The following is a 12,080-nucleotide window of genomic DNA, read 5'->3' as shown; positions in this document are numbered from 1 at the left end:
CTTCATACAACTAATTCACCTTCCAACATAATCTAATACACAAGTATCAAACATAACAAAAGCGAGGCACTCAATCAAGGAATAATGAGGCGTAAGATTAGATAAAACGTTTGCTAGAGTGGATTCATTGAGACAGTAGCAATAAATCTCTCCGCACCAATTACAAGTATATGATTGTCGAATATCCGATGCAAGAATCGAAGTAGCACCGTCCTAGACAATGGGCCTTTTGGGAAATATTCGTGACAATTGGGGTCGATGTGACCCGATGTACCGTATCCATTGTAGAATTATATTATTACTGGAATATTCCTTTTTTTTAATAAAAAATAAATCCAAAATTGTGTTTTAGAAATATCAATAATCTAGTTGACTAAACTTTAGTAGCGTTTTATATTATATTTATGTTATAAAAAGTAAAATTTATTAATTACTAAAGTTCATAAATTTGGTTGTTAACGTAACTAAAGACTTTCTATTCATTTGTGTATTTCAATTCCTGTAAATATTTTTTGAAGCTAATAATTCAAGGCTATTTTAATGTAAGCCCATATTGTTGTAAATACACTATTACGAGTCTACTATGAGGACAGTCACATACATGCGGGTATCCTCACAATATTTGCTTTCATCGCTGAGATTTTTTATACAGTCACAGCAAAGTCACTTGTTCAAGAAATAAAGTTCATGCACTATACCATATCAAAGAAGTAAAACTGGCTTTTATTGTATTTGTAAATACATAGAAGGTGCTTTATTATTGCCTAGTCATATTAAAATATATTAAACCAAAATATTACACTAGTTGTAGGCCGTAGCCTCGCTCGCGTTTTAGTTTTTTTTGTCATGTGTTAGGCAATAAAAGTAACATGTCCTTCATTGAAGTTAAACTTTGCTTCATACTAAATTTTATCAAAATCGGTTCATTGATTTCGAAGTGAAAGAGCGATAGATAGACAGTCAGACAGAATTACTTTCACATTTACAATATAAGTTTAAGTAATAGTAATAATTAATAGTTGCATTCAATTCATAAACATTTGAAAAAAATCTATGGCTACGAACACAATTTTTACCTTATTTACCTTAAACCTAAAATAAACCTCCTGTAAAAAGTTACAATAGAAAGTTAATAAATATTCAATTTCAAAATAACATCTCGAAATTTAATCAAATCCATAAAAATATTTGTTCCTTTTCCACAAAGTATCTTACCTTGCTTTAGCGAACACAAAGCCGACCACGTCGCGAGGGGTCGGGGCGTCTCAGAGAGATGTACTAAGGAAGTTTTAAGTTATTCGTTAGAGAAAACCCCCGAGGTTAAAACTTCGGTAAGCTGTGGTCGTGTGGTCGCATTAAAAATACTACTCAAAGAAAATATCTTAATCTGATGTTGAATGAAGTAATGAATTGCTCTTCGGGATCCTTTGTTGCTTAATGAATATGAAAACAATTTAACACCAGTGACTCAAAGAATCATGTATGTTTTCATTTGTCGAGCCGAGATGGCCTAGTGGTTAGAACGCGTGCATCTTAACCGATAATTTCGCGTTCAAACCCAGGCAAGCACCACTATATCCATGTGCTTAATTTGTGTTTATAATTCATCTCGTGCTCGGCGGTGATGGAAAACATCGTGAGGAAACCTGCATGTGTCTAATTTCAATTCTGCCACATGTGCATTCCACCAACCCTCATCGGAACAGCGTGTTCCAAACCCTCTCAAATGGGAGAGGAGGCCTTAGCCCAGCAGTGGGTAATTTACAGGCTGTTACTTTTCATTTGTCGATATTTCGAATATTTATGCATTTTTCTGAACATTGTTAACATATACGTATTATAACAATAAAACATTGAATATAGAATTTATGAATTGGTATTGTTATTATTTCGAGTTATTGAATTACATGATATTGTTATGTTTATATTGTATCTAATAGTATAATTAATTGTAAAATTTAAAGAATCTTTAAACGGCTATTGACTTCTTAGTTAATTTAATGTTCCAAGCTCTTTAAAATAACGAGAGTATATTTATTTTGTTTGAAGTATAAAAAGAAGAAAAATTCTCAGTGACTTTGTTTCGCCGGTTCTTCTCAGATCCAATGTTTGATATTTTTTTTATCAATAAGCAAGTTAACACTTTTATATAAACAATATCATTAATTTACTAGTATTGCCTATTTTTTTTAGTAAGCCTGCCTTATAACCATTATATAGAAAGATATATTTTTTAGATTAGATTTATATTTTTGAAACTTTTATATTTGAAAAAATACAGGTAGAAAAGACATCCCACACACTTGCAGTGAATCCACGGACGGAATCTAGTTCAAATATAATAGTAATGAATGATACATTTTATTCTATAAACGATTTATATTTTTAGTAACAAAAATGTTTTATATTCATCATATTCTGTGGCAATCAATCTGTTCACAGCTAAACAAATTGTAAAATAAAAAATACCTCGATAGGTTCCGTCACGAGCCCCCGTGACATAACAATGAACAAATTGTATTGTCAGAGGTCTTTACAGGCTGCGTCAATCAGTGACAACTTTGGTACGCCAACCTAAGGCAATTTGTGTTTCATTTTGAAAGGTGTCCCAACTTATAATTGGTGTCGAGTTATTAGCGGGAGGAACAATGCTCGGCTGGGAAGTGGTAACAGCACACGTTAACAAAGGTGCCCGTGCCCCGTAACAAGTCATGGAAGTTCGTGTATTGCGAACGTATTGTATTTTTTTAACCAATACCCTAAACTTTTTTAGAATTGTAGGTGGTTATATTATTTTGTGTTTTCTATTCAATGTAGGTAGAATTGGCAAATCTGTCCAAGTGACCGAGTATATAATATACAATGTATATATAATATACAATGAGTCAACATCACCTGTAGATCTTGATGATGTAAGATATCATAACAATCACTTATATATTATTATATCTTGTAGGTCACCTACCTTGAGTGACAGTTCACTTTTCAAATGAGAACACAACAATAATCATTTTTGATGCTTGAAGGCAGAATATTTGATGAGCTGGTGGTACCTATCTAGACCGGCTTGCACAAAGACATGACAGCAAGTAATCTTTCTAGTAGTAGTAGTTCATGGCTGAGTGGATATATTTGAATCTAAAGGTCCGGAGTTCAAACTTCGGGTCAGGCTTCTACAGTCGTGGTACACCTGTATTTGCTCACATATTTAAATACGATACTATGAATAACTTAAATATACAAATGTTTATTTATATATTTACGAGACTTAAATTGAGCACGTGAAAATGCAGTGGTTCTTGCCTGGCTTTTAGAACGTAATCATCGGTTAAGATGTACGTTGATGTACTGAGCAATCTCGGCTCTCATACAAGACAAATTTTAGTATTTTTGTATATTATACGAGTATTATATTATTCCCAATATTCATCTGTCTGTTGCTACAAAGAGACTGTAATTTCCGGTTTCTAGAAATCTGAATAGAGAGTCAATACCGAACGAATTGGATATTTGAAAACAGGATTACAATTTAAATCGATATAAAAATTAAATGCATAGTCGTATGTTATCTTGACGATGATATTAAATATATCCTTTACAAGAATATTTTATCGTATTAAGAATATATAACGGATTAACGTCAAACATGACTATGTAATTAATACGGTTTTAACAAACTTTCCAAAACAGATTTGAATCTAGAATGCTGATTTTTAGATATAAGTATGTGTTGTTAAGACTTAAACTTGAATCGTAAATTCAAGAATCATAAAATTGTAAATTAAATTTTATAACTTTTTAACATAACATAAATAAACTCAACGTACTTGAGCCAGTAACCTACGATTATTATCTATATATGATCTTGGTAAATTTAATAGGCAAAAACATAAATCATCGCGTGATGTACTTTCACACCTTCATAGTTCACCCTTGCAGCTACGTTCACGTTAGCGCTATTAGGGAAATTCGGCAAGTCACTATTGTCTATTACTGACAACAAGATTAGGCTTTCCACCTAGTTTTATTTTAACTAGCTAATAGCTTATTTCAGTCATAAATTAAAATATTTATTCCTATAGTAAATAAGTACTAGTAAGTACCCGCGAAACTTCGCGTTCATTCATTTTTTTTAGGTTTTTCAATGTAGGTATACAACAGGCTTTGTTTTGATTTAATTTCATTGTAAACCATTTAAACCTTTTTTTTAATTTAACTTTTTATTGTCATTAGTTTTCTATAACCGCCCAGTAGCTTTGTTTCGCTCTCTAAAAATAATTATTTATTTAATTGCTTTTTTTTATGTGGAGCTATCGTTCCATATTTACTGGTACAAAAATTGGCTAACGCAATTAATAAAATAAGAAGTATCACGAATTAATACATATAATAATATACGCTCACTTATCGTGGAGATCAGATCAATGGTGCCGAAGTATATTAATGTAAAACAGATATAACAACATCCTATTTAGTGTTCTGTATCTTCAAAGGAAGAGTAATTCTTATAAGATTTTCTCAGGAACGCAGGAATTTTCTAAAGATCTAAGTCTACCCATCTATATGTATTAACGTATATGTCAAAACATACAAGGTATTTCCCGTATAACGTAGAATGAACGTGTGTTTCATGAAATTTGGAAAGAAGCAGTACCGTGTTGGTACTCGATACTGCTTCTTTCCAAATTTATAATAGGAAAAAACGGTATATTTGTTGTTAATTTAGTGTAGTTTTGTCGATGTCTATATCTTTTTATATATGGGTAGTTTTGCCTGTATCTATATCTATCTGGTGGTACGGAACCCTCAGTACGCAGTGATGAGTCGTAATACGGATTTATTATTGTATAAGACTTTAGATGAGTTTTTAAATGAGTATTTATAATGACGAGCCTAATTAACTTTTCAACGCCGACGTAGAGTCAGGAAGTCGTGACCGCGCCGCTACACCTCATATTAAGACTAAATCCTTTTAAATGCATAAATAATTTAGCTGATGAGGATTAAGACCTTTAGCATTCACACCGTACTGTCGCAGTATTTATAATTAATTAATTAATATAGCTAACGTATACTTTCAAAAATTATTATTTTTTGTATAATTGTAAATGTAAATTAATATATTATGTCTACTTTTAATTCTGAATGAAATAATTATTTATTTTTAATAACAATAAAAATATGATAATTCTAATGAAGTCAGATAATAACAATAATTATTTTATATTTATATTTAGAATATTTTATGTAAAATGAATAATATGTACATCGTTTGACCAAACCAAGAAATATATATTTTTTTTATTTAGCTATGAAGTATTTACCATTTTGATCTAGGTATGGATATACATTTTTTTTAATATAAATAAAACGTCTTATATATGTAATTAGTAGTATATGTAATTAATAGTAACAAAATATATATGAACCTTTATTTTAAAAATAATTTTATGTGTAATTTTATAAAACGAATGTTAAAGGACAAACGCGCTGTGACTTTTTAATTCGTTTTAAAAACGTGAAACTAACTCATAACACAATTAGATTACCGGTAAAACGCGTTACGAGGCGGTGTGACGCTGTGTCATTATTCGTATGAGACGTAGCTCAGCGACCCTCGTCTTCTGGCTGCATAGTAATCCCCTTAATAGATTCAGACGGACGGCGCACTGTACCTACTGATAAATAGAGCTGTTAAGTGAAGCGAATGCTTTCATATTTGCAATACATATTGTATTTCAATGTAATCAAGATACGATTCCAATAACATAATATACCTTAAGTTGGTAATGTACATATATATCGAAGTAAAATATAGATATATCGTTTTACTTATATCAAAATATACACCTTGTATTCCTACAAGGTGTATATTTAGATACATGAGTCATTGATGAGTCTGTGTCAAAAACAGAAAATCTAATTATTTTATTTGTGTAGGCTTTATACAAAGCTTTATACAAACACCGATTCCGAATATAAATTATGAAAAACCTGAGTAGTTACTATTTTCCAATATTTCAATTACAAATTTATGTCAATTAAAATTTGTATTATTTCGCCAGAAGGTCAAGTGAATTTGGAACTTTTTCTACTGCTATCAACACCCAGTACTAAGAAAATTTACTATAGAAGAAAAAGACTAAATGTGTTTGTTACAAAACAGTTATAAACGTTAAAGCCTTAATTACAAACAAATTATACGTTATAGCTTGAAAATTTTTGTATTAACTCAAATGTTTTAACTGCAAATGCGACGAAATAAATAATTTGGTATAAGGCATGAAATCTGAATAAATAATGGATTATGTTCAGAAATGCAAAAAATGTAACTGCTGAACATGATAATATAACAAACAATACAATACTTATAATATTAATAACTTTTAACGAAACACCAGTTTGTAGGCTAAAAGAAACAAATAGAGGTCAGTGTTTTGTTCTGCTACGCTTTATTTTCCACCCTCCAATTTAATTCTGTTAATTGAAATTTAAAAGAATATGTATAAAGATAAATAATTTAATCCGGCACGAAAAGGGTTAAGATTGTCAGTTGTCACCAAATAAAAACCCGGACGAAAGGGAAATCGTGTAATGCTACATAAATAATTTGATTTAAGTATATCGAAATTAATTATTTAAGATGCATTAAAATGCACTCGCCTTTACCGATTTACGGACTCTTTATTTATAAAGTAAATTAAATTTTAGAGATGTTACTGTTTTTGTAATCTTTTAATATCCTAATTATTATTTACATTTATTATTTTATAATTTAAACCTGACTAAACTATTAGGAATATGCACGAGTCGTACTATTTATGCACGTTTAGAATAAGATTTTTGTGAGTGTTTGTGTAGATCGAGATAAAACTTTTACACGTAAAGAAGAGCTGGATTATATAATATATAAGCAATTAGAAAAGCTGTAACGAATAATTTATGAGACGTTTGCAAAAGAATACAGGAACAATGATGTAGTTTACCAGCGTTTGGAAAAACCGGAAAGTGATATGTTTAAAAATATTTAATATTTCGTCACAATACGTTTATTTATAACATAAAAATCAATATTAACACAATGGTACATATAAAGTTTCTTCAATTAAGCAAAGGTAAAAAAATTATACGAGTAAAATAAACTCGTAGATATACTGTACCGCCAAACAGTAATACTTTGTAATTATATTTAACGGTTTGAAGGGTGAATGAGTCAATGTGATTACAGAAACAAGATGTTATATAATCTTCCCGCACAGATTAGCCCATTGTATGTAATGGTACATATTAGTTACAAGAGGTACTCAGTTTTTTGGACGATACTGATTGCTTAACTTGAAAATAACTTTCCTACTCATATTATACCACGAATATTTGATACACCAGGTAGGCATATGATTCCATACCACTTGATGGTAAGTGGTAGTCCAAACGAGTAGAGTCAGGGTGAGTGAACTGCATATTGTTCATTGACCTTGATTTCAGTAAGTTGATCATTTAATTGGTGGCTTGGCTTTGAGCAAGCCCATCTGGAAAGGAAACATACACTAATCAGATATTCTACCCCCAAACAGTAGTATTCTGTTTTAATGTGTTCCGGTTTGATCCAGAGTAACAGGTGGGATATAACATCTTAGTTACCAAAGGTGGTGGGCGGTGGCCCATTGGCGATGTAAGGAAATAATATTTTCTATAGCGCTATTGTCTAGGGGCTGTGGTGATGACTTATCAGGCCCGCTTACGTATATAATACAAATAAGAAATGATGTTATGTACTACGAATCATGTAGTTTTCTCATAGCTTGACACGAGCATTTTATATGAATTAATGACATAAACCCGTGTATTACTTTTTATTAAGAGACCAATGCAAAGCTATTAAAACATCTGCATTTGATGGAATAAGTGTTAATAATAAATATTTATAGCATTTAAAGATTGTTTCTGCCAGTAGCTAGCAAGCGTCGAGTTAAATACGGACAATGTCAATACTAAACGGTCAGTAGGCAGGCTGTCTGTAATCCAATTATGTTATACTCGTAACCGTTGTGCGAAACTATCAGATTAAATTAGGGAAATCGCTTTGAAACATTAATACAAAAGTCAATTTTAAAATATACTGCGATATTTTTAATAGTTTCCTTGGTTTGTTAACTATTAAAGACTTTTGTTCTTTACGGGGTCAATCATAAAGGATTAAAGTATATCTACTGACCACGTAAAACTATATAGTTTTACCTATGTATGTATGTTTTAACGACATGTATGATTTTGTAATTAAGATTCGTTTTATTTCGTAGTTATTACGTACGTGTACCGCGGAAATGCGTCTTAAATTTATTCCAATATAAAGATTGTGTACATTCCTTATAATTAATAAATAAATACAAAATAGATTTATTATATCATATAATATTAAAAAAAAAAAGATTTTATTCAGATAATAAATAATAATAATGCGGTTAATGTGTAGTTATTAGTTATAACTTTAATATCGACGTAAAGTTTGAGATTTTTGCTGTGTAATTAAATAATATTTTACGAAAGAATCCGATCATAAGCAACTTGAAGGAATTATTTGTAAAAATATATTTTATAAGGATTTGAAATGCTCCAGTATAATAAGCCTCGTTGCGCGACAACCATTAATCAGAAGGAAATATCAGGTTTACTAATTTTGTAACATTAGTTATTTATTACGATTTATTGAAAGCCCATTTGAATGACAACACAATGAAATGTTATTGTGTTTGGAATTTAATACATTGATAATATTTGCCATTTAACTGGTATCCTACGTATTTTATCTCGTTAATGAATTATTACATGAGCAATATCTATTGGGGTGATTGATTCGAAATATATTCTGTCATTTCAACGAGTGTTGATTATGTCTGACCGTAAGTTACAACGTCATCAAATAAACGAACGAAAATTCCTATTTTAGGTGGTAGCTTCATTTTAAATAATAATATTGTCGTTTTGTAAATTGGGAATATATTATGTTCATGTTATGTAATTTATTATTACAGCACTATACCTGTTTTGTTTAAGTTCGATGTTGTTTTATTTATTTATTTTCCATACGTGGTGTTCAATAGAGTATAAAGTAAAGAAAGTAAAATAATGTTGATGATGCTGGCTATATTTTTCGCATTGCTATATATCTGGGGGTGTAACTCAGTGGTAGAGTGTCTGCTTCGCATGCTGAAAGTCCTGGGTTCAAATCCCAGCACCTCCAAAATTTTTATGCGTCCGGTATGGAAGTTCATTTTTTATTAGAACTGTTAATCCTTCTGAATAATATAGAGATTGCTGAAGTCACTGTCGTAGTACTTTGAATACTTTCTATTTGAATCTTCTTGCATTAATATTGTGTTAAATAGTATTATATTAAATTACCCTTCCGAACAAAAGTCTTAAAGGTTTTAAACAATGACAAACTTTCGCTACTCAACCTTTGCGCCCTTACTGTGTGTGCACCCTGTTTCGTCACGTCACTCACCCTTCAGACCACCAAACAGGTAAACAACAATATCAATTGTTGTTTAGCGATAAAATAAATTATATGTTCATGAAGCCTCATCACCAAGGAGATCTTCACTGTCAACCATGAAATATGTATCATCATCCTCCTGCCTTACTCCAATTTTATTTGGAGTCGGCGCAGCATGTCTTCTCCTTCCGTATTTATTTGTCAGACGTCAGCTCACAAGTAACTTTCTTTCTAAGCATATCTTCTTTCACATAATCCATCCATCATTTCTTTAGTCGTCCTCTACCTCTACATCCATCCATATCATTGCTCAAAACCTTCTTTACAACATGGTCCTCGTTCCTCCGCATAACATGAAATATATACAAAACTCCAAATATAGCAAATAGAACACACAGTAGTTCTTTCTCAGATTCAAACCTTGGCCTTCTCTGTGAATTAAATTTGCATTAATATTCATTCATTTTAAATAAATGAAATATGTACGGACTCACTTGAGGAGATTTTATTTTTAGAATTCCACGGCTTATAATTCTCGCCGCTGATTAGTTTTCCTCGAAAACTTCGTACAAAGTATTCAGCTTACAACGGTCTTAAATTATAAAGGGAATTTCTATTTATTAATTTCCTTTTCACGGAATCAATAATTAAATGGAAAACTTTCCGATCTTGTTTACCGCTCATTATTTGTAACGTATAGCAAATTGGATGTGAAGAAAATATAAAAGTACACAACTTATCGAGTAAATTATCAAATTAATGATAGAAAGAAACAAAAATAAATAATAGCCTCTCCAACTTACATAAAATCCGTACAAACGTCAACAGTCTCTTATAAGCTAACTTTATTTATCTCGTAAAGTACTTGTTAATACAACCCCCGTGGGTGGGTAGGAGTCTGGCTTCTCTGACTTCGAAACTCCCGACTAGTTGATAGATTTGTTTAACGATTTAAAAGACCAGTCATTGTAGATCTTTCTGGTATTATTTATTCATATGTGCATCAACGAACACATTTGCAAACTACAAGGTGAGAGAGAGGGCTCCAATTATATTTGTTCCTAAACAAGTTTACTGATTAATCGACTATTTATTGTCGGTCAACTAGGGGAGCGGGGGTGTGGAGATGTGAAAACATTTATAGACAAAACTTGTTTACACTACTTAAAGAATTAAATGACTTCGATCGATATTTTTTTTTTTTGTTTTAATTGAACGGAATTCAATTTATAAACGGAGTGTTATTCTGATTTTACATGCGACATACATACATTATATTTGTGAAGTTTTACAGTTTTGATTACTTAAAAGTAAAAATTGAAGTTCATTTTTTTATTACGCTGCAAATTTATAAACTACTAAAACATTACTTAATTTTTTTAAATAAAAATAAAAACAAATATTGAATGAATGGTGTATGTGTTTTCGTAAAGTACTTTATTGTTAAATAGGGGAGTAAGAGAGTAATTTAAAACTGGGCCACGAACGTAATAAACAGCCTTACAAGTTATTAAACAAACTTTTAATTTGATCTTGCGGCGGCCGATAACAATGCAGCGAAGTTATGTTAGTCAGGAGGGGGCGCGGTCGCCGCCAATCTTTCTCATATTGCAGTACAAATTCGTACTTCTCAGTAAGAACACCTCGCAAAACTTTATCCTAAGTAAACTCGCGAAAGTGGCAAAACATCCCGATACTCGCTCTGGACACTCTGTCCGCTCTGTTCGCCGCCTCGCTGCCCGCTCCGTCGACTACTCCGCTCCGCGAACGACGGCCGTCTCCCTCCGCCGAACAAACGAGCAAGTTTTAATGTTTTGCTCACAAAGTGTATGATTAAACGCGGAGAGCGGCGGAGAGAGTCGGCCGTAAGTTATTGATTTTCCCCGACCGAACCCCCGTCGACAACGCGACTCGCGGTCCGATTTGAGATCTCTACGCGACTATCTCATTCGCTAATTTATGTTAAATATACTCAAAACTACTTTTATGACTTAACCATAAACTTTTCTCACTTTAAAAGGTGTGTCAAAAAGTTTCCACAGAAAAAACTAACTGTTAGCAAGTTTTTTCGTGGAATTGTTATGAGAAAAGTTAGTAGTCAGTGCGCAATCGTACCGCGGGCGGCACGAGACGCGCACCCTACAACTTCACGTCGCTCTACGTTCCGAAGTTAACGCGAAGTTCCGCCATTTTGGAACATGCTCACAACCCACTTGTTTTATAAAGAAACTTTTTATTAATTCCTGTGGGCCGCGGAGTGTCAGTAAGATGTTTTGAGGTTATGCCGTAAGTCGATATACGTTTATCTGACTCGAAAGTGGAGTTTTTTCGTGTTTATTACAGTGTACGCGGGATTTGAGAGTGTTTTTGAAGATTTTACTTATTGTTTTGAAGTGTATTACGAGTGACGTTTCCCGGATAATACTCTTGTGATTTATGTTTACTTCAGCGAGCTAAGAAGGACGCTAAACATTGCTTCTTGACCTTGCCTATGGACCGGACGGACGGATAAGTGACAGGTGATAAAAAGTTAACTTAGTTTGAATAGTTTTTCATTAGTTCAAAAGTTGTGAAAGGAAAAGTT

The 12,080-nt window shown here is 32.0% G+C and overlaps 1 non-coding gene across 1 annotated transcript; it reads left to right on the top strand.

Annotated features, from left to right (window-relative positions):
- Positions 1–9,169: 9,169 nt before the first annotated feature.
- Trnaa-cgc lies at positions 9,170–9,241 on the top strand. The gene has a single exon. It is a non-coding gene; the product is annotated as a tRNA-Ala (tRNA).
- The last annotated feature ends 2,839 nt before the right edge of the window (positions 9,242–12,080 follow it).

Source organism: Vanessa cardui, chromosome 11 (assembly GCF_905220365.1).
Source record: "Vanessa cardui chromosome 11, ilVanCard2.1, whole genome shotgun sequence".
NCBI lineage: Eukaryota > Metazoa > Arthropoda > Insecta > Lepidoptera > Nymphalidae > Vanessa > Vanessa cardui.
This window is presented reverse-complemented; position numbering and strand designations above follow the sequence as displayed.